Source organism: Cydia fagiglandana, chromosome 10 (genome assembly GCF_963556715.1).
Source record: "Cydia fagiglandana chromosome 10, ilCydFagi1.1, whole genome shotgun sequence".
In the NCBI taxonomy this organism is placed as follows: Eukaryota; Metazoa; Arthropoda; class Insecta; order Lepidoptera; family Tortricidae; genus Cydia; species Cydia fagiglandana.
This window is the reverse complement of record NC_085941.1, coordinates 15020177-15042967: the sequence shown is the minus strand read 5'-3', so window position 1 is coordinate 15042967 and position 22791 is coordinate 15020177. Positions and strand designations below refer to the sequence as shown.

Below are 22791 nucleotides of genomic sequence, written 5' to 3'. Positions count from 1 at the left end.
CGAGAACTGCTACCATGTTAATGTGGATCAATTATTTATTTAGACAAGAGTGACATATAGAAAAAATAATAAAGGTAATCATGTGGCCTACATGTACAATTCACTATGGAGTTTATCAAAACCTTTAACATATATATCATGTTACATATGAAATGAAAGAGCTCATTATTTGTGGTATTGGAACAAGTTTTGAGAAAGTGTCAATTAAATGACATTTACTATATCTAGCCTGACAGATGTTTCAGTAAATAATTTTGGTAAATAAACACAAGCAAATGACCTGGTTATGAAGCAAAGACTTAAAACCGTTACTCATCGAGAATTCAAAGTTCAAAGTTTTTATTGTATATAAGTGTCCATCCAGTGACTAACAGACAAAAAGATCAAATAGAAATGAAATAAATTAAAGTATAATATCCTGATCCTAGCAGCTCCTTTCGCCAATGCTGGTAGTATACATAAACCTAACTCAATACTATATATATTTAAGTCTCCTTAGCTTTCTGTAGAAGCCGTATCTGTACCTAATTGTTAGTCGCCAGAATGGATTGCACTTCTTATGAGAAATTTCGTCAATGGCAAATAAAGTATGCAAAAAAACTGCTAAAAGAAGCAAAAAAAAGAGAAAAGAGAGGTACAGAGGAAGAAAACAAATATAAACAGGAATTAAAACAAATTCAAGATAAAAGTGCTAGGAAACTTCAAGCCTTAAGAATGTCTCTGAGAAAAAATACGAGTCCTCGAATTGTTAATGTAAACCATTGGTAAGTATCAGTAGTATGGAAGGTATCGTACTTTGGCTTTACGTATCGCACCAGCATGTTTCCGCCGCGGCAGACGATGTGGTGGAATATGTTCGCTAGAAGACCCGTTACGAGCTGAGGTTGTTCCCTTTTTTATGAATAGGCTTACTCATGGCCACAAATTAGCCGAGGCGTAGACGTGGACTACGATGGAGCGAGCTCGCCCAGAAGGTGCCTGTTCATTCTTGATTTGAAAGTTGCCGGGTTATAAGAGCACGGAAATATAGACGCCGGCAAGGAATTCCATTCCTTCCAGTGCGCATAAGGAAAGAAGAAGCAAAGCGCTTCGTGCGAGATGGTGGAATCCTGCTGCGACCGCGCCATTATGTGGACTTTAACGCATTCGTTCTGCTCGTGCCGCGGTTGCTGCTGGAAACCATTGCGAGCGCGGACTTCTGGTCGAAATGTACCTATGGTATTTCGGCAGTTCTGTCGGAATGTGCCGAACCAAAACAGGTGATACAGCAAAAAATTGTTATCAACAATATAATTTACAGTTTCTAAAATTAGAATTAATATTATTATAATAATATGAATGTTAGTCCGTAGTGTCTTATTACTATATGATCATATTAGTACAGTCAACTCTAAAAATATGGGTGCACAAATCATCTCAAAAATATGTCCCATAGATCTACACCCATATTTTTACACTTGACTGTACCTATTTACTCGTACTATAAAGGTACCGTTCGGAGACTACAACAACTGCTACAACAGCATAATTAATACGGCGCAATATTACTGCAAGAAACATAAGAGCAGTTCAATAAAGATGAATTTAAAATCTATATAAATCACGCTAGGTTCACGAGAACAATCAGTAAAAAAATGTTAGAGGTTCCGTCATGTGGAAAAAATTATTATGGAAAAAGAAGTAGGAAGTACTTGATCCCAAAATTGTATAATGAAATACCGTATGAAATAAGGGAATGTAAATCAGCTAGGATGTTTAAAGGTAAAATGAAAAGGTTTTTATTAAACAAAATTAAGTTAAAGTTACCAGCATAAGCAATAAGATGTACCTAAATAAGTTAACAATTAATTAGGCAATTAGCTAAGTCTACCCATCTATGTTTAAGGGAGTTCCCTCTGCCAACAAACTGCCCTGCAGTTTGGCAGAAGAAAAACATCTGTAAAATAGGGTTTATTTCACCTGAATAAATGATTTATTTATTATTTATTTTATTATTTAAAAAATCCAGTAAGTAGTGTACTGTACGAAATCATAACGACCGATCGTGGCTCCCCTCATTCTATTGCTACCTTGATTAGGGATATTACGGTTCAGGTCATAGAAGGTAGGATCCTATAGTAGTGGTATACGCGTGTCTCCGTGAGGGACAAAATATAGGCAATGCGACACTATGATTGGTCGAATTTATTTGAAGCCCACCATAACCCATACTAATTTAAGGTGGGGAATAAAAAATAATGTGAGACTGTGACAAGGACAAACAATAATAGCACTTTCGCTGCTACTCCTACTGAGAGATACATAAGATAAGATAAGATAAAGATAAAAGATAAAGATAAAAAATAGTTTATTCAAGTAGGCATATTACAATGCGCTTATGAACGTCAAATAAATTTACTAGCTCCAACCGTACACCTCTGCCCCGAGAAGATTTAAATCCCCCCTCAATTGGAGGAGGGTATCCCAATATGGGACCGGCAACAAACTCGGCGGGACACATCTTTTCAAAACATTATTACATCTTATAATTAACATGCATTACGAGTAATTAATACAATTTAAATTACTATAGAATTCATGCAATTATACTCAGTGAGTACATAACTTTATAGAATTTGATATAAAAAATAAAAATATATGCACATGAAATCACAAATACGTAGCTCTTTCAGGAAACAAATCAAATCTTACAAAAGGAAAAGAAAATAAAATCAATAAAAGAAATGAGAATACATATTATATGAATCTAACTGATTGTTATGAGATGCTTTCATACAATTTGATGTGCTTTCTTACCTGAGCTGAGTCACCTTTAACTCTACACATATTACAATGTTTTTAATTGCTACTTGTCGTTATTACAGTTTCTGGTTTGGACCATGCACGTTTGTCTGTCAAGTAGTCCTCGACTCTGTAATAAGCCTTCAACATCAATGACTTTTTTAAGTAATTCTTAAGAGCTGGAAAGGGTAATCTTAAAGCATCCTCAGGTAACTCACCCTGTACACTTTGGTGCCACTGTCTGTTCTTCCAATCACCCTGTTTATTAAGTATTATAATGCAGACTCCTCGTCAACAAACGTTATACTTTAATGTTTTAATTATTGCGAGGAAATGCTGCCAGCATCATTGGCACTATGCCCCAGGGACCCTCTCTAGATATATAGCTGGTCAAGCAGATCTTGTCAGTAGAAAAAGGCGGCAAATTTGAAAAATGTAGGCACGAAGGGATATCGTCCCATAGAAAATTTGAATTTCGCGCCTTTTTTTACTGACAAGATTTGCTTGACCAGCTATAGTTTTTTTTAGGTTTAGTTTTAGTTTTGTAGGTAGTTTTAATTTTAGGTTACTTTTTATTGTAAGTTTGGTGTAGTCAATGTACTTATAGAATAACTTAACTTATGTACTTATTAATATGTATTGTGTGTCAAAATAAATCTATATAATTTAAATATGTATATATATCATGTTACATATGAAATGAAAGAGCTCATTATTTGTGGTATTGGAACAAGTTTTGAGAAAGTGTCAATTAAATGACATTTACTATATCTAGCCTGACAGATGTTTCAGTAAATAATTTTGGTAAATAAACACAAGCAAATGACCTGGTTATGAAGCAAAGACTTAAAACCGTTACTCATCGAGAATTCAAAGTTCAAAGTTTTTATTGTATATAAGTGTCCATCCAGTGACTAACAGACAAAAAGATCAAATAGAAATGAAATAAATTAAAGTATAATATCCTGATCCTAGCAGCTCCTTTCGCCAATGCTGGTAGTATACATAAACCTAACTCAATACTATATATATTTAAGTCTCCTTAGCTTTCTGTAGAAGCCGTATCTGTACCTAATTGTTAGTCGCCAGAATGGATTGCACTTCTTATGAGAAATTTCGTCAATGGCAAATAAAGTATGCAAAAAAACTGCTAAAAGAAGCAAAAAAAAGAGAAAAGAGAGGTACAGAGGAAGAAAACAAATATAAACAGGAATTAAAACAAATTCAAGATAAAAGTGCTAGGAAACTTCAAGCCTTAAGAATGTCTCTGAGAAAAAATACGAGTCCTCGAATTGTTAATGTAAACCATTGGTAAGTATCAGTAGTATGGAAGGTATCGTACTTTGGCTTTACGTATCGCACCAGCATGTTTCCGCCGCGGCAGACGATGTGGTGGAATATGTTCGCTAGAAGACCCGTTACGAGCTGAGGTTGTTCCCTTTTTTATGAATAGGCTTACTCATGGCCACAAATTAGCCGAGGCGTAGACGTGGACTACGATGGAGCGAGCTCGCCCAGAAGGTGCCTGTTCATTCTTGATTTGAAAGTTGCCGGGTTATAAGAGCACGGAAATATAGACGCCGGCAAGGAATTCCATTCCTTCCAGTGCGCATAAGGAAAGAAGAAGCAAAGCGCTTCGTGCGAGATGGTGGAATCCTGCTGCGACCGCGCCATTATGTGGACTTTAACGCATTCGTTCTGCTCGTGCCGCGGTTGCTGCTGGAAACCATTGCGAGCGCGGACTTCTGGTCGAAATGTACCTATGGTATTTCGGCAGTTCTGTCGGAATGTGCCGAACCAAAACAGGTGATACAGCAAAAAAATGTTATCAACAATATAATTTACAGTTTCTAAAATTAGAATTAATATTATTATAATAATATGAATGTTAGTCCGTAGTGTCTTATTACTATATGATCATATTAGTACAGTCAACTCTAAAAATATGGGTGCACAAATCATCTCAAAAATATGTCCCATAGATCTACACCCATATTTTTACACTTGACTGTACCTATTTACTCGTACTATAAAGGTACCGTTCGGAGACTACAACAACTGCTACAACAGCATAATTAATACGGCGCAATATTACTGCAAGAAACATAAAAAATCCAGTAAGTAGTGTACTGTACGAAATCATAACGACCGATCGTGGCTCCCCTCATTCTATTGCTACCTTGATTAGGGATATTACGGTTCAGGTCATAGAAGGTAGGATCCTATAGTAGTGGTATACGCGTGTCTCCGTGAGGGACAAAATATAGGCAATGCGACACTATGATTGGTCGAATTTATTTGAAGCCCACCATAACCCATACTAATTTAAGGTGGGGAATAAAAAATAATGTGAGACTGTGACAAGGACAAACAATAATAGCACTTTCGCTGCTACTCCTACTGAGAGATACATAAGATAAGATAAGATAAAGATAAAAGATAAAGATAAAAAATAGTTTATTCAAGTAGGCATATTACAATGCGCTTATGAACGTCAAATAAATTTACCGGCTCCAACCGTACACCTCTGCCCCGAGAAGATTTAAATCCCCCCTCAATTGGAGGAGGGTATCCCAATATGGGACCGGCAACAAACTCGGCGGGACACATCTTTTCAAAACATTATTACATCTTATAATTAACATGCATTACGAGTAATTAATACAATTTAAATTACTATAGAATTCATGCAATTATACTCAGTGAGTACATAACTTTATAGAATTTGATATAAAAACTTAAAAATATATGCACATGAAATCACAAATACGTAGCTCTTTCAGGAAACAAATCAAATCTTACAAAAGGAAAAGAAAATAAAATCAATAAAAGAAATGAGAATACATATTATATGAATATAACTGATTGTTATGAGATGCTTTCATACAATTTGATGTGCTTTCTTACCTGAGCTGAGTCACCTTTAACTCTACACATAATACAATGTTTTTAATTGCTACTTGTCGTTATTACAGTTTCTGGTTTGGACCATGCATGTTTGTCTGTCAAGTAGTCCTCGACTCTGTAATAAGCCTTCAACATCAATGACTTTTTTAAGTAATTCTTAAGAGCTGGAAAGGGTAATCTTAAAGCATCCTCAGGTAACTTGTTATAAAAATGAATGCATTGCCCAACGAATGACTTCTGTACTTTACGAACACGAAACTTTCTGATAGCAAGCTTATTTTTATTTCTAGTATTATAGTTATGGACATCAGAATTCTTAGTGAAGGAGTCTAGATTCTTAACAACATAAATAATACTATCATATATGTATTGGGAAGCTACAGTTAAAATATTAATTTCTTTAAAAAGTTCTCTTAATGATTCACGCACCCTTAAATTATATATAGAACGAATGGCTCTCTTTTGTAAGACAAATATAGTCTGTATGTCAGCTGCTTTGCCCCAAACCAGAATACCATATGACATTACACTATGAAAATAACTATAATAAACAAGGCGAGCTGTCTCAACATTAGTCAATTGTCTAATTCTCCTCACAGCGTAAGCGGCCGAACTTAATTTGTTTGCTAGTGTTCTTATATGAGGACTCCATTGTAGATTTTTGTCCAATGTTAAACCAAGAAACAGTGCTTTATCTACCATCTCTAAGCATTCATTATTCAAAAGTATCTTAGTATCGACTGGTTTAACATTCGGCAAAGAAAATCGAATGCATTTAGTTTTCTTAGCATTAAGAAGCAAATTGTTCATAGTAAACCAGTTTAGTACATTAACGAGTGTGCTGTTAATTACACTGTAATCGGTAGATTTACGATCAACCTTAAAAAGTAATGATGTGTCATCAGCAAAAAGAACAATTTCACAAAGATTTTCTACTACACATGGCAAATCATTTATATAAACCAAAAACAGGAATGGACCCAAAATAGAACCTTGTGAAGACTATCCCGTTCGCTCATTTCCCCCACCTCTCATGCGTTATCCAGTTAAAATACTAGATTCATGGATCATGTAGTCGAACCAAATAGGGTTGGCCGGTTGAAGTTTTTACAGATGGCGCCAGAAAAGGTTTTTCCTGTCGATCCCACGAATAGTACCAAATTCTTGTCACACCCTTGAAGCAAAATCCCTTAAAACTAAAACTAGGAGAAATCTATGCTGACGCCATCTACAAAAACCTTAGATGGTTTGCCAATCCCAAAATATACTTATTCAATCAGTACATCAATTCAATCAATTCAATTTTTGAAGTGAAAACTTATTTAGCGGCGCTGTACACTTTTTGAGGTGGGGAAAAAATGTTAAACTCGAGACAGTTTCAAGTAATGCGACGATATAACGCTAGATGGCATAGTGCTGCAGACATTTTGCACTAGATGGCGCTGTTATTAATATTTTTAATTACAATGTCGTTGAGTTTTCACTTCTGCCGGCACTCCCGGCGTGTAACCCGTTTTTTTTTTCAATTTTTATCAATACATTTATTTGTTCGATTACAGTGGATGCAAGCGACGCCAACGATGCTGCCTGATGCATTGTTGCAGTCTGATGGCCTGCGGGGTGTTTGGCGTCATTGTCGCGTTTTCGATCTATTTTGCATAAAGTCAAGTAACTACATGTCAAGTAGTAAGTCACACATCACATTAAAGAATAAATCAGGTTTTTGCCTTTCCATTGAGTGCTTATTTGCACCGCAAGGCAAGCTTAAGACTCGGCACAGAATAAATAATAGTACTAGGTACAGAAGACTCACTCTCTAACAAAACGCGTCTGTTACGACCAGCACAGATATGGTCGCTAGGGGGCGACAGCGCCACGCGCAGCTTATGGCTTTCCCCAAAATTGGGGTAGGAATGGATGTACTTAGCTACCTGTAGCAAAGCGACGAAATCGCGGAGTGAGCCACGCCAGCCTCCGGCACACTTTTAGAATAGGAACCGTGTATAGCGTGAATAGGCCAAAACATGCGCTTTAAGGTGGATGTCTAGGGATGGGATGCCGATTATCAGCCAAAAGATGGCGTCACTGTGCACGAATTGTGGATTTTCACTATTTCTCCCAAAATACAAAGTTTCATAAGATGTGTTGATATGTGCGAAAACTATAAAAAATACTACATCCAAATCGAGACATGTTCAACTCAACATTGTCTCATTTCGTTATTACCGGAATCCAACTGCAAAATATTGCAATTTCTTGCATTCACGCACACTTACGTACTTAAAGTCACCTTAAAGTCAGTGTCAAATGTCAGCAGATTCGTAATGTTACAGTAAAGTAACCTAGAGGGCGCAGCGGATGAAATGTTTATTGTTGAAAAAAGATTGGAAATTAAATAATAAATTCTTGTTTGAGCAACGATTAAGAATTACAAGGCATTCAGAAGCAACTAATGTTTTCGACCATCTACTGTCATGTGCTCGTGGCACCCGTAGCCTCTATTTTGAAAAAAATCAGATTGTAGCTAAGATACATGGTTCAAACCCCGACAATGCCAGTTTTTTTTTATTTTTTATTTTTAGCATTCTCTTTTGAATTATTTTAAGCGTATGTTATTCTTCGAAACTAAACTTACGTGAGTAAAATATTTTCAGTATTTTAATTATTTTTTAATAATATTATGGGAAGATTTATAAAAGTATTTTTATTTTCCGGTTTTCAAAGGATATAAATAATGATTAAAATAATTAAAAAAAAGTCATGCATGAGGCTAATTAGGATCGCAGAATAGGTACATAAGAAGTCAACTATCGACGAAGTATAGCTGGTCAAGCAGATCTTGTCAGTAGAAAAAGGCGGCAAATTTGAAAAATGTAGGCGCGAAGGGATATCGTTCATAGAACATTTGGATTTCGCGCCTTTTTAAAACGGGACCCTATTACTAAGACTTCGCTGTCCGTCCGTCCGTCCGTCCGTCCGTCCGTCTATCACCAGGCTGTATCTCACGAACCGTGATAGCTAGACAGTTGAAATTTTCACAGATGATGTATTTCTGTTGCCGCTATAACAACAAATACTAAAAACAGAATAAAATAAAGATTTAAATGGGGCTCCCATACAACAAATGTGATTTTTGACCAAAGTTAAGCAACGTCGGGAGTGGTCAGTACTTGGATGGGTGACCGTTTTTTTTTTGCATATGGTACGGAACCCTTCGTGCGCGAGTCCGACTCGCACTTGCCCGGTTTTTATTACTGACAAGATTTGCTTGACCAGGTATAAAATAAAAGTTTCCAAAATTTTATTGAAATGATATACCTACATGAAATAATCATATACAACACATTTACTTAAAATAACTTTTAAAATAAGGCATATAAAATTACCAAAAAGATGAAACAAAATAAATAAATAAATACAAAAAGAAATGAGTCTTTGTTCGTGGTTTGAACCCTGTCATGCTGTTCAACTTGTTAGACTTATACTCACTCAGTAGCTAAAAGCCACTAGACCATTTGACCATAGTAGACCCGGGCGAAAAATGCCTTCTTATTTAAGTAACCCATTACTGTCAAAAATATCAAGTTTGAATTGATTTGAAATATATTTTTTCATTGTCGACTTATTGACATCCAAACGTTGCGAGCATGTTGTACTTTAAACCATTTGGCAACGACGCACGGGGAATTCTTCTGAAAATGTATGTCCTTTTATATTTTGATATTTATGGATATATGAGGATTCTTCTACTTATGTTGCAAATTGATTAAATTATCGAGAGAAAAATGCTAATGCAAAGAAAACAAGAAATATCCGTTTCATTTCTCATGCTATTGATTCGGTTAAATTGTGTTCTAATGTATGGGGAAGACAAAGTAATTATAGCCAGCCTTTTATGAATGTAGTATGATACCATAGGGTATGGTGCTTTACATCATCATACTTAGAGATCATATTTAGAGACAAAAATGTCCTATAAACTTTTTTGAAATGCGGCTAGTTTCAGAGTTAATACCAATTTAAAAAAATAAAACAAGTTTTTATTGTTAAATAGTTCAAAACGCCTTTTTGATGGCGATGTTGTTACTATGGGATTTAGTCTAAATATCCTTATTGATATGTTAAAAAGTGACAATTAAGTAACACGTTGCAAAAACTATGTTTTACGAAAAAAAATTAAAAATCCATGTTAACTGACAAGTTTACCAATAACATTTACTTTTTATGTACATACATATATATTCAAAAAATTAAAAAATGGCGGCCAAGTGCGAGTCGGACTCGCGTTCCAAGGATTCCGTATATTACACAATTTTTAACAATGTATTTTTTATTTTATTTATTTATTTATTTAGATAGTGCAAGTACCTACCTATAGACGGAAGCAATATATAGAATGTAAGCGTGTAAATCTACTTAAAATGGTTATTTGCACCTCCATAAAAGAAATTTGTCAGAACGCAACCTCTATTAATGAAAACCTCTATAATTGACACAACGATTTTTTGAACCTCGTTAATTGACACGACCTGCTTAAATGAAAAACCTGGTTAATTGGCAAAAATTGGCCGGTCCCTTGAGATTGCAATTATCCAGGTCCCACTGTATTTAATTCAGGGAACAAGGCCCATATTACAAATACCTTACAGACTAACATACATATGTATTTTATAAACTTAAAACTAAACATTATTTATGCGAAACGTGAGTGAAATCTTTAAAAAATCCGTAGGAGTCGGATCAAAAACTGTAATTAAGTCCGACTCACGCTTGACTGTACATTTCTAATAGGTTTTCCTGTCATCTATAGGTATTGACCTATTTTATGTATTTTTTCAAAATTTTAAACCTAGTAGTTTCGGAGATAAAGGGGGAGGGGGGAATAGTCATTTTTTGCCTATTTTCTTGAATAACTTCTAAACTGTTTATTCGAAAATTATAAAAAATATATATTTGAGATCCTTATAATAAGCTCTTTCATTTGATATATAACATGATATAGTGTGAAAAATTTATTTTTTAATTTTTTCATTTACCCCCCAAAAGTGGCCCCCATGTTTAAAATTCATTTGTTTACAAACTTACATATGTGTACCAGATTTCAACTTGATTGGTCCAGTAGTTCCGGAGAAAATCGGCTGTGACAGACGGACAGACAGACAGACGCACGAGTGATCCTATAAGGTTTCCGTTTTTTCCTTTTGAGGTACGGAACCCTAAAAACAATAAAAAAAATTGTTTTCGGCGAAATTGACCTAAACTCATACAAACATTTTTCCTTCTTTTAATTTGACCTCAGAAATAAAATCTTTCGCATTTCTTGAGGACACATTGTATAATAAGTGTTATAAAATGAATATAACCTTTTTTACTAAGAATTTAATAAGGAACTATTTCGTTCATTGACACTTTTATCCTAAAATGTATACATGAGGTCAAAAAAAAGGAAAAGATGTAATATGTGTTTAGGTCAATTTCGCCAAAAAAAAAATTTTGTTTGGTTTTTTTTTTAATTTTATGAATAAATTTGTATATAAAAATTAAATGCTATTGGTAAACTTGTCACTTAAAATGGTTTTTTTTTCGTAAAACTTAGTTTTTGCAAAGTGTTACTTGTCACTTTTTGACATATAAATAAGGATATTTAGACTAAATCCCATAGTAGCAACATCGCCATCAAAAAGGCGTTTTGAACTATGTAACAATAGAAACTTGTTTTTTTTTATTGGTATTAGCTCTGAAACTAGGCGAATTTCAAAAAAGTTTATAGGACATTTTTGTCTCTAAATGTGATCAGGAATACGCTGTTAAAATTATTCGGTTTTCTCATGTTACACCGTGTATAATAAATGAGTTTCGAATCCTAAGTAAAAACTATGTTATTTCGAATTTTAACAAGCTAATACATGAATGTGCATCATGTAAAAAAATCAATATGACCTTTTTTATTAAGAATTTATTAAGGATTATTTCTTTCATTGACACTTTTTTCCTAAAATGTATACTTTCCTCAAAAAATGTAAAAAACTGTGAACCGGGACATATTTCATGCAAAAAGGGTGGGTTGCGTCAGGGGGAGGGGAAGGGACGCTAGTGTGCGTAAAGCACCATACCCTAAAGGTATCATACTACATTCATAAAAGGCTGGTTATAATTAGTTTTTCAAAAAGCACAATTTGACCGAATATATGAAAGAGGGTCATTGTTGTTGTAAAAGGTGTGCAGGAAATGATACGTTTCTGCACTAGAGCAGTTTAGGTTCCAATTCCAAGTACGATTTTATTATTCTTTTTACAATAAGCAATTGAAATTTGGGTATAAATGGATTTGTTATACAATTTCCATTCTGATATTTGACTCCCCATTCCATAAATTACTTTTGGCCAAATTGTTAATTGAAAATACCTACTCTCAAAAATACCTACTATAAAAATGTATTTTAAAAAAAAACATGCATTTTACTTTCCTCGTATGCGAAATGGAAAGTAGAGTGTTTTAACTCGGGTGAAAGGCAGCATTTTTGAAAAAAAACCAGGCAAGTGCGAGTCGGACTCGCGCACGAAGGGTTCCGTACCATAATGCAAAAAAAAACAAAAAAAAAGCAAAAAAAAACGGTCACCCATCCAAGTACTGACCACTCCCGACGTTGCTTAACTTTGGTCAAAAATCACGTTTGTTGTATGGGAGCCCCATTTAAATCTTTATTTTATTCTGTTTTTAGTATTTGTTTTTATAGCGGCAACAGAAATACATCATCTGTGAAAATTTCAACTGCCTAGCTATCACGGTTCGTGAGATACAGCCTGGTGACAGACAGACGGACAGACGGACGGACAGCGAAGTCTTAGTAATAGGGTCCCGTTTTACCCTTTGGGTACGGAACCCTAAAAATATCATCTACTAATGTTATTGTTATGCACAAGCAGAAGATATTATAGAATCTTGTTTATTTACAAGAAGATGACATTTTTCTCCACATACCTATATATTTTTGAGAAAAATATAGCTAGGTATTTTAGTTTAAAAATCATTGTTACAATAAATATAGGCTTTTCCAGAGAACATTTACCGAAACGAAAGCAGAATTCACAAGGGTTTTCGGTGGACGACCGTAACGCGAATGATTGTTTGGACTGACCTTTCTATAAATATATAAATGTATTTTATTGTGTAATCATCATCATCATCATCATCTCAGCCATAAGACGTCCACTGCTGAACATAGGCCTCCCCCTTTTTTGGGGGGTGAATGCCATAATCGCCACGCTTGGCAGGGGGGTTGGCGATCGCAGTCGAGTACACCGAATTTGAGGGACGCTGCTGCCCGTCCACCAGTGGTCTTGGACGTAGTTTAGTTAGGGACATACCCGGGTCCGGGTATTGTGTAATAATCATAATAATTATTAAGTTATATTAAATCTGGGAATGAAATTATATCAGAAAGGAGATTCTTAAATGAGTAGGTATACTCGTAACATGCTTTGTGCATTAAATATACCTCCCTCTATTGAGTGAAAATAAAACAAAATACACAGGTAATCTGTGTTGCGGTTTTAAAGTGCCATCTGTTACACCTTTGACAAATTAAAAATGATTACTTGTCAAATGAAGTCGCCATGTTAGAATTACACCGATACTATAAGCATCACTCACACAAACAAGCAATGAGGCAAAATTTTACCAATATTCAAAGGCTTTTTTCTTAATAATTTTAATCAAAATCTAGTATTTTTTTACGTTAAGCGAAGACAGAAATATATATACTACCCAAACATTAGATATACAAGTGAAGAAACCCTATATAATAGGAGCTAGGGTGCCAAGAAAGTTGTATGAAAATCGAGCAAGGAGAACCACCTTAAGCCCGACCAATGCTCATTGAGGCTATTAAAAAAACCCGCCATAATCAAGCCATACCCCAGTTTTTCAATATCATAAAGGAAATAGGTAATATTTGGCTGTCTGAAGTATAAGGAAATATAATGTATACTCGAGGAAAACGCACGGCGTGGGAAATCCCATGGTGTGGGACGACATATTGATACACCGCCAACGACGTGTCAGGACGGCGTCACAGTCATCATGCACATAGCGAATGGAGTCAGACCAAGAAAAGTCTGTAGCGGATTTCATAGCCCACGCAGTGCAAGTGTTATTTTAAACGTCAAACTTCTATGAAATTATGACGTATAAATAACACTTGCACTGCGTGGGCTATCAAATCCGCTGCAGACTTTTCTTGTCTATCTAATCAGCACCTATACGTACGTACTCTATGATCAATGTGATTACTTCACGTCATCTTCACGTGACAACTCGAAAGTTTGACAGTACATTACAATAACAAATATACTCTGGCATTTTATTTGAACTGGATAAATTTAGGTAATACAGGCGATATCTGGACGCCTGACAAAAACAGAGACCACATCTAACATTATGAAATAAATGAGGTCATAAAGACATCAGTATAACTTATCTGCACAATAGCCTGTGCTATGTTAGGAAATTAGTTCTACAGTAATATATTTATATGTAGCACAACCGCCGCACAATCAGCTTGCTAGCCATCTTTTCAGAATGGATTGTTGTTCAATACATCTATGCGCAAAAAAAGAGCTACAATATGTAAACCAAATTAGAAGAGATATGAAACAACAAGAAAGGCGTCATGATAAGGAAGAAAAGCAGTTCCAAAAAGAATTGAAAAAACTACAAAACAAACGAAAGAGACGATTACATGCTCTTAAGAGAGCCGTTAGAAAGTGGGATCCGAAGGACGAGAGAAAATGTCGTGTTTTCCGTACTCCATCGAAAGTTATAATTGCGAGGAAATGGTAAGTTCGGCAAAAAATAAGAATGGGTAGCAACTTGAATTGATTTGTATGATCTTGACTGGGTTCACTTCTATTAGGATACAAGGTAATGGTAATCACCAGGGATCGCAAGTGCTTTGTCGGAATTTGGCTTTGGAAAAAAAAGCGCTGGTGGTCTAACGGTAAGAGCGTGCGACTTTCAATCCGGAGGTCGCATGTTCAAACCCCGGCTCGTACCAATGAGTTTTTCGGAACTTATGTACGAAATATCGTTTGATATTTGCCAGTCGTTTTTCGGTGTAGGAAAACATCGTGAGGAAACCGGACTACTCCCAATTAGGCCTAGTTTCCCCTCTGGGTTAGAAGGTCAGATGGCAGTCGCTTTCGTAAAAACTAATGCCTACGCCAAATCATGGGATTAGTTGTCAAGCGGACCCCAGGCTCCCATGAGCCGTGGCAAAAAATGCCGGGATAACGAGGAAGAAGAAGTCGGAATTTGGCTCTAGCCCATCTTTGGCGGTTTAAAAATACTGTCAAAAACAACGTACTTGAGATTTAATTACACAAACGGGTCTACCGCGATATAATTTCATTGTTTTTACTTTAAATTCCGACGTTTCAGCTGAGTCAGTTGAGTGAGTGTGTTTCAGTTGAGTGTGAGCAATGAAACTATATCGCGGTAAACCTGTTTGTAAAATTAAATATGTGTACAGTCAACGGTAAAAATATGGGTGTACACATCATTTCCAAAATATGTCCCATAACTCTTATGTCAGTGAATTAAGAACTATGGGACATATTTTTGAGTAAGTTGTCTACACCCATATTTTTACCGTTGACTGTACAAAACGCGAGAGTTTAAAGTGTTACTTGAGACCTGATCAAATTTTAAGGCCGATTCTGATATAACTATTATTTATTGATGTCACCTGAATTTTCTGCATTCCAATCAGCTTGAGAAAGCGTAAATATTCAGTACACTATCTTGTACTGAATATTTACGCTTTCTCAGTGAGATATAGTTAAATCAGAAACGGGCTCCTGTTCGTTTTTCACTTCAAAATATGTCGTCTTTGGTTTCAGCGTCTGCAAAAAACTATTTTTAAAAAAACTCCGCCCATGCTGCTGTCTTATCGTCATTGGACTTGTGATTTTATTAGCTATAGCACTCCCAATTGGCCCTTGAGTACGATTCATTGCATATCGTGGCGCATCCTACCGAATGCGCCAGTACGCAGTGACTAGCAGACGCATCGTGGCGGTCAAAGTGTTCACAAATACCTAAACAGAACGTCTATTATCAAGCTTAAACAAGTTTAAGATCAAGTTTAAATAAACTCACAGGTATGGCACCTCACCCGCTCTGATGGCGATCTGATGGCGACTGTGCCTATAGCGAGTAGAAGCGAATTAAGAAATTATATAAAGTTAGACCAAGAATAGTCTGCAGCAGTTTTGATAGCCCACGCAGTAGTGCAAGTGTTATTTATACGCCATAATTTCATAGACGTTTGACGTTGAAAACGTTTAACAAAATCGCTGCAGACTTTTCTTGATCTATCTCTATTATTGTTTAGTAACTTATTTTAATGCTTACGTATTGTACTCAGTTGTGTTTACAACTTTGACCAAAGCAGTCATATTCTGTAAACCTTCCTACACGAATGTGCATGTTTGAATTACACCTAATTACCTACAGTCCTATGTAATAAAAAATGTGTATTAAATAAAGATGTTGTTTATTTATTTATTTAATATTTATTGTACAGAAGAAAAACCTTATAGTACAAAAGGCGGACTTAATGCCTAATGTTGTTTGTAAAGATCATAACAAAACATTTACTAGATGACAGCCCCAGGCCCAGGCCCGGCCCCATAGTAAGTACTAGCCGCCCCTTTCTCAGGACCCACCATATAGACTGCCACCACTATATTATCTGGCTGCCCTAGGCCCGGGCCTACTTGGCCTTAAGGGAAATCCGCCACTGATGACAGCGTAATAAATAATAATACCACGTCCAAACGTCCGTCTAGTGAGACTACTGAGACGTCTGTCAGTCTAGGTGAGACTCCTGATCATCTGAATTTATAAGTCATGTATTATGAATTCAGAGAGACATTCCGGATGTGTATGGGGAGCCTTATAATACCACCTATGTAGATATAGACAAAATATACCTCCTTACTTTTTTGTTTGAGAATTTGCAGTAACCCCTGCACATCAGATAGGCGTAGGTATGTGCTCGTCCATACATAAAGTATGGAAAGTGGTGCGTCGGAAATTCATAATCTTAATTTTCATATTCAGAATGTACAGCAATGTTCTGCCGCCAGTATGCAGCACTAGCGACTTTAGTAAACGATAGTTACTTTTATACATACTGCGCCTTAAACTGTTTTTGACAAGTTTTCACAGACAATAAAATATGACATTGATGCTTCAAGGCCGTTTGTTTACAAAGGCCCTAAGGGGAAACGCGAAAATCGAAATTTAGTTATCTGCGTCTTTATCGCAATATTCAAGAGTGATAGAGAGGATGGATAACGAAATTTCGATTTTCTTGTTTCGCGTTAGACCCTCATCAGACTGTGATGGATTGCGGTAGTGGTTCCCCCTACGCAGAGTTTCTGAGAAATTCATACATAATCTGAAAAAATAAGAACGTGTGTGTAATATAATGAATAATATAATAAAGAAATAAATAATAAATAAATAATTATTTATTTCAGAAATTAAATTTCCATAATATATTAGTAGCTTATTATTATTACTCTTAACCTATGTTAGTGACTATCTATGTTATGTGCTTTATTTAACTTCTATACACATGTAGGCTACTCCATGGGCTAATATCTGGGACACCGTGCTTTGCTTGGAAAATATAAAAATTCAAAAATGCGAGTTTTCCCAGAGGTAAGACCTAACTAGATCGATTATTCAGTTCCAAAAACCCCCATATTGCAAATTTCATCTAAATCGTCAGAGCCATTTCCGAGACCCCTGAACTATTTATATATAATGAAATATACAAGAATTGCTCGTTTAAAGGTATAAATAAGATAAGATTACAATAATAATAAATAAATATACATTTAAAAGTAAATAAAGTTATAGATCAAGCAACACACGTTAAACTTGTCAATATATGTCAAAGAGCATAATGACATAATCTAGTCAAACATGTAGTTGAACCAACAGTAATGTTTTTGTTGAATCTTATTAATTTCCAAATCATGACGACAGCAGACGTAAATATAACTAGTTACTAATTTATCCAATGCAAGAGTTGCTATGCCTGATAAAATACGTTGGTACAACCCGAAAAATGCCTTGATTCGGCTTTTAAAATTAAAGATACCAAAGAAATCAAATATATCAAAGAAATCAAAGAAATCAAAGAAACGTGTTGGCAAGAAGATATCTTTTTCCATCGATATAACTGAAAACTCTGACTATAATAGGCACCAGAGTTGCATAAAGAAACTTGAGGAACTTGAGAAGGAACAACGCAGGCGACGAAAGCAACTAAGCGACCTAAAGAGAGCTGCATTAATATGTTCTCGACCTTCGTTCCATGACATTAACTCCGACTTACAAACACCTTATCACAATGATGAATCAATCTATGACCTTCAGACGACCCCTGATAGTCGTGATCAACCTAGCTCCTCGGTTCGCCCTTATACTTGTACGGAGCAACCTGTATGCACCCTTTATCCTTGCACGGGACAACCTGTACCTGCCCCTTATACTTGCACGGAGAAACCTGTATGTGCCCCTTATCCTTGCACAGAGAAACCTGTATGTGCCCCTTATCCTTGCACAGAGAAACCTGTATGTGCCCCTTATCCTTGCACAGAGAAACCTGTATGTGCCCCTTATACTTGCACAGAGAAACCTGTATGTGCCCCTTATCCTTGCACAGAGAAACCTGTATGTGCCCCTTATACTTGCACAGAGAAACCTGTATGTGCCCCTTATACTTGCACGGAGAAACCTGTCTGTATCCCTTGTCCTCACGGCCCTTGGTGTAACCCTTATTCATGCAAGGAGCACCCTGCATATAACCCTTATCAATGCACAGTGCAACCTAATTGTGCCCCTCGTCCTTGCTTCGACCAATCAACATGTACTCTCCCTTATTGCCCTTCCCGTTCTTCAACTTCAACTCCTTGCGACTCCTGTGATTCAATTTGCGAGAGATCCAAGAAAAAACGTAAATGTAATAAAGTCAAAAGTTGTCGTTCTTGCCAGAGTATATCCTCCAACTGTGACCGTTCTGCATGCCCTCCTTCTCCTTGCAATTCCTGTGATTCAATTTGCAAGAGCTCCAAGAAAAAGCGTAAATGTAATAAAGTCAAACCTAGTCGTTTTTGCCAGCGTATGTCCTTCATCTATAACAGTTCTGCATGCCCTCCTTCTTGCAATTCCCGTGTTGCAACCTGCAAGGGCTCCAATAAAAAACGTAAATGTAATAAAGTCAAACCTAGTCGTTCTTGCCAGCGTATATCCTCCAACTGTGACCGTTCTGCATGCCCTCCTTCTCCTTGCAATTCCCGCGTTTCAACCTCCAAGGGCTCCAAGAAAAAACGTAAATGTAATAAAGTCAAATCTAGTCGTTCTTGCCAGCGTATATCCTCCAACTGTGACCGTTCTGCATGCCCTCCTTCTCCTTGCGATTCCTGTGAGTCAATTAGCAAGGGCTGCAAGAAAAAACGTAAATGTAATAAAGTCAAACCTAGTCGTTCTTGCGAGAGCATATGTTCCGGCTGTGGGGGCCCTATGTGCACAGGCAGAGATGACTGCTGTTGTAGTGATTGTATCAAATTTGGACCACCTGCTGGGTGCACGCCGCCGCCTAAACGGTCTTGCTCGAAAGATAAACAGCGGAGATGCTGGTAAGTACCAAAATTAGGTCAATTGGGGTATAGTGCGTAGCTTTCAATTTCAAACAGAGCCCGATGGCTAATCCTATTGTCTATTGTTAAGTAAAACCGCACGTGCTACTTACCTGCAAAAAAAGGGTCTTCATTATTCTATTTGGCACCTGACCGCGGGCTAGTCCAACGCTCAAAAAAACGCGCCCTTGTTACGCATCTCGAAGACACATTTAAGACTGGTTATGTAGCGTTCGACTCACCGGCACTCAGTAACCGATGTACTGGGTTGCCGGCGAGTTGAACGGACCACACACATCGTAACAAAATTAGTTCATTTTGAATCTTATTGCAATTTCCATAGGAGCTGTAATTCAATACCCAGGTAAAGTTAACGAACGATTTTTATGCAGGTGATTGTGGCACGTGGCACGAGCGGTTTTATTTAACAATAGACAATAGGATTAGCCATCGGGCTCTGTTTGAAAGCTACGCACTATAACTGGGGACAGGTTTGGTAACAATACCAAAAGGTACTATTCCAGTATTCCATAATTATAATATGATCGTGATTAATAGGAGTGTGCTTTTTACAATTTTAAATCATTTACCAATCTTAGAAACCTTTTTATTAGCTAGAACAGACTCAAAAAACGTTGTTTATATTTCCCCATCTGTCCCCAGTTAACCCATTTGACGTACTTATTTGTTTCTCAATATTTTAGTGTCATTGAATAATTGCGACTGAAACTTGTAAGGCAATCCAATACTATACTTAGGGCATATTGTTACCGACGACTTAAAGGACGATGAGGATATTGAGAGAGAACGGAGAGCGTTATGTGTAAGGGCGAATATGCTGGCCCGAAGGTTTGCTAGATGTTCAAAAGCGGTAAAAATAACTCTGTTTAAGGCATTTTGTTCATCCTTTTACACAGGTAACCTTTGGGTGAGCTATACCTATAATGCTCTGCGAGTGGTGTACAACAACGCCTTTAGAGTGCTGGTTGGGCTGCCTAGGTTCTGCAGCGCTTCCACCATGTTTGCGGAGGCTCGAACTGATGCGCTTGCAGCAATCATGCGCAAGAAAGCGGCCTCATTACTGCGTAGAACCAGGGATAGCACAAACAGCATTCTAAGGATGATTGCTGATCACGTTTGTTGTCCCATAATGATATGTTTAATTAAATTAATTAAGTCTAATATAACTTTTAAGTATTAATATAGTTTTTAAGCCTTATAATATGTAATACTAACACAATGGGATCTCTGTTATCTTGAATTAAATAAATAATTGAAATTGAACTATACTCTGTGTCGTTAGGTTTTTAACCTTTTGGCCGCCGGACCTAGTCCGCAAAGACGCTCACTCACACGCCAGAGCAAATTTTAAGTAAACAACTAATAAAAAGTTTAGGGATTGCAAATAGTGATATCGATATTTACAATTTATGGTAAAAATCTTTTTAATCTAGCTTTGTTCTTATCCTGTTTTAATTTAATTCCAAATTGCCAAAATTAAACATATGTTTTACACCCGAAAATGTTTAAAATATAGGGATTTAACATAAAAAACAACCACTAAACAATGTCGATTCAAGACGTGATATCGCCGCACTAGGCTGTACGAGAAGTCTTTTATACAAGACAACGGCGCGCATGGACTGCCCGCAGTGCAGATCGACAAGGACTGTTTCCGCGCGGATCAAGTAATAATAGTCTCTAGGTCAACGGCGTAAGCGCTTGTCGGTACGTAAACTTTATTGGCGTAACGTTAAAGCTGCGCATCATGTGTCGATAAAGTCAATATACCGGAACTGTTTTAGTGAAAATTACACGTGGGTTGAATTTTTAATGAGTGAAGATATTATTCCGGAATTAGAATCTATCATTATAATTTCAGTTTGGTTTACATTAATATAGGTAAACTCTTATCAAAAAAACGTTCAACGACTTGTTATAAAAAAATTACACATTAACTTCAATGTTATAACAAAAAACTAAAGTCTGATAAACAGGTATGTCCCTGTACCACTCTTGTGCGAAGCGGTCGCTGCGGTGTTCCCACTAAGCTATAAAATAACATCAAATATTTTTTTTATTTATCTCTTCTGCAATTAAATAGTCCACAATCTACAAGGGCAAATTTACTTGTCTGACTCTAGTTTATAGAACTAAAGAAGCTGCCTAACTTTAAATATAGTTATGCCTATCTGACTCTCGTTTTACGTATTCTAGTAAGTAGTTATACCTACTATTCGTTGAAAAAAATTGGCGATTAACAAGTGTTCAAATACTTAGATAAAAACATATTTCTGACTTTATATTTACTTTAAAAATTCCCATATCGAGTTAACATTCCCATCCCTAGCTGTCTTTTATACAAGACAACGGCGACGAGGAACATGAAAAATGTTGAAAATTGGAGCAATTTTTTTAAATGCCTTATTATAAAAGAAGGGATTTATATAGCGGCTTAAAAAGCAAATAAATGAAAAAACAAAGACCTTAAATATGAACACGAGTGTAAATGAAATTGCAATTGTTATTATTTTCACATTAACTCAGTGGTTGAATTTGTGTCTTGTATACAAGACGGCGGCGCCAGCGTATCGTTCTATCGTTGTCTTCTATACCGGACAACGGCGGTCAAAGGGTTAAATAAAAATAAACAATTTTTACATTTTCGTGCAGTTATAACATTTATTGGTTAACCTACCAAATACAAAAGCGCCTGGATCTGTTACTGAATGACCTGATTTTAACCTACATTATTTTGGTCATGTAATGTTTTCATCTACCCTCAACTGGCTTAAGGAGCTATTTGTGGGTAATTTTGTTTACTTTTATTTAAATACCTAAAGATACAGACTATAGATATTTTAGACTTACAGGCCAATTCGTGCATAACGTACGAGTACGACCTGACATCAAAATGATATTTGAATCATTAGTTATCGTGCGTCTCGCCCGCCCCAGTACATGTACGAACAACTATAAGTGAAATGAACGATAAATGAATGAATCATTCTGATTTCAATGTACTTACGTTAGAATTGGCCTGCTAGACTCCCTCAAGAGAACTTGTTGATTAATACCTATGAGTAAAGTATTGCCATGAAAAAATAGTCCGACTAAGGGCTGATTTAGCCGGCGCGCGAACTCGCATGTGATTTTAGTTACATTGCGGACTGTTGGTTACGTTACGTTTAATTCAACCGACCGACCAAAACCCGCAATATATTGAAACTCGCATGCGAGTTCTCGCATCGTCTAAATGAGCCCTGGGGTCGGTACAGACGACTGCATCGGCCCTTACGCGCTGGTCACGGCATTGCGCGACTCGCTTCGGCTAAGGGGATAACCATAGGTTGGAGCGAGACACAGCGATCGGATTTCGTTCCCACTT

The 22791-nt window shown here is 36.5% G+C and overlaps 1 protein-coding gene and 1 long non-coding RNA gene across 2 annotated transcripts in view; one reads left to right on the top strand and one right to left on the bottom strand.

Moving 5' to 3' along the window:
- The window catches only part of LOC134667950 (delta-1-pyrroline-5-carboxylate synthase), a 267662-nt gene that overhangs the window by 66947 nt on the left and 177924 nt on the right, over window positions 1-22791 (bottom strand). The gene's annotated exons all lie outside the window — the stretch shown is intronic.
- On the top strand, window positions 7192-15978 carry LOC134667977 (uncharacterized). Its single transcript, XR_010098705.1, has 3 exons — window positions 7192-7374; window positions 14268-14525; window positions 15588-15978. It is a non-coding gene; the product is annotated as an uncharacterized LOC134667977 (long non-coding RNA).